Raw genomic sequence first — 2102 nt, forward strand, 5'->3', positions numbered from 1 at the left:
GAAAGGGATAGAACAGGCTTCAAATGAGACGCTATGACAGATGCTTCGAGCTAGGCTTGAGACACAGTCCCACTTCCCTGAAATTCAGGACCCCCCCCCCAAAAAAGATCTAAATTGGGGTAAGGCAGACTGCAGCTTGGGGAAACACATCAATCGTGACTAGAGTAGGGCAACCTTTGTGTAATTAGGCACTGACTTCCTAATTATTTGCTTATTTATTTGAACGTACATGGTCTCCTATTCAGTAGCGACGCAGGACGGGATCACAAAAACTGATAGTAAAAAACAGAAGCATGGCAAGCAATCATAAAAAGATTAAAAAGCCACTGAAGACCTCAGCCAAACACTCTGTTCTCCTAACACCACAAACAGGCATTATTTGCGGCTTGTCATAGGTGAATGCATGGCTTGAAAGACAGATGATGGACCTGGTCCATAGTGAAAGTATTTTTTTTTCCCCTCATCCAAGCAATAGTCCTAGTGGACAATCCCTTAGATAGGAGCCAGCCGTGTGCTGCAGCTGCCAAAAAGGCCAACACAGTGCTGGGCTGCATCAACAGAGGGATAGAATCAGGATCACATGAAGTGTTAATACCACTTTGCAATGCCTTGGTAAGGCCACACTTGGAATATGGCATCCAGTTTTGGTCACCACGATGTAAAAAAGATGTTGAGACTCTAGAAAGAGTGCAGAGAAGAGCAACAAAGATGATTAGGGGACTGGAGGCTAAAGCATATAAGGAACGGTTGCTGGAATTGGGTCTGTCTCGTTTAACGAAGAGAAGGACGAGGGGGGACATGATAGCAGTCTTCCAATCTCTCAGGGGCTGCCCCAAAGAAGAGGGAGTCAGGCTATTCTCCAAAGCACCTGAAGGCAGGAGAAGGAGCAACGGATGGAAACTAATCAAGGAGCGAAGCAACCTAGAACTAAGGAGAAACATCCTGACAGTCAGAACAATTAACCAGTGGAACAACCTGCCTCCAGAAGCGGTGAATGCTCCAACACTGGAAGTTTTTAAGAAGAGACTGGACAGCCATTTGTCTGAAATGGTATAGGGTTTCCTGCCTGAGCAGGGGGTTGGACTTGATGACCTCCAAGGCCCCTTCCAACATCATCATCATCATCATCATCATCATCATCATCATCATCATCATCATTATTATTATTATTAACCACCAGCCCCTGTTGAGAATGGTTGTTACCATGAAAAGAAAGGAGAAGTAGAAGTTGTTTTCAGACTCCCATCGTCGCATTCCGATTATTTTTTTTTATTACCATTTTTGTTACCATGGACCAACTGTCTTTGGAATGTAGGTCCTAGGTTGGGTTTTGCAGGCTTGGGAAAAATTCGGTTGGCTTTTTTGGGTGAGTGAGTGAAATATTCCTAGAGCTCTAAGTGGTTTAGCTTCCTTTCCAGATCTGTCTAGTTGCTTTCGTGGCAGATCGGAAAAGGCAGCATTGATTAACGTCTAAAATGAGTTACCAGTCATTGGGTGGGACAGTCCTCCCAGCTTGAGTCAGGGTCAAAGGAGAGAAAGATTAAACCTGAATCTTGACTCAAAGGGAAGAGATTTATCGGTTCTACTTTCTGGTTTTAATCTCCTCCCCCCTCCCCTTAGTTTGCTATGTTCTTTCTCACCCTGTGTTTCATCCTTGTCCTCCCTTCCTGCGTTTGATCGCCAGCAACCTTTTTCACTTCACATAACTTTTGAGCTCAAAATAGCTTGCTGGATTTCCACAGCTCTTGAGGAATTTAATTGTCCTCCTAAGGCTTGTTGAAAAGCCCCCTTTTGGAAAGATACGTACCAGAGAGGTAGGGTTGTTTGCTTGCAGACATTTCATTACCCTAGTAGGGAACATCATCAGGGCTAGAAGGGAGTGGGGTTTGGGGCATGGAGAAGAGGAGGAGGAAGAGGAGGACTGTGGGGTCCTTGGTGCTCTCTGAGCTTAGTGGTTTTCCTGCAGACATTTCATGACCCAACTAGGGAACATCATCAGTGCTAGAAGGGAGTGGTGTTTGTGGAATGGAGAAGGAGGAAGAGGAGGGAGAGGAGGAAGGAAGGAAGGAAGGAAGGAAGGAAGGAAGGAAGGAAGGAAGGAA

This window comes from Protobothrops mucrosquamatus, unplaced genomic scaffold (genome assembly GCF_001527695.2).
Source record: "Protobothrops mucrosquamatus isolate PMUCROS unplaced genomic scaffold, P.Mucros_1.0 scaffold1929, whole genome shotgun sequence".
NCBI lineage: Eukaryota > Metazoa > Chordata > Lepidosauria > Squamata > Viperidae > Protobothrops > Protobothrops mucrosquamatus.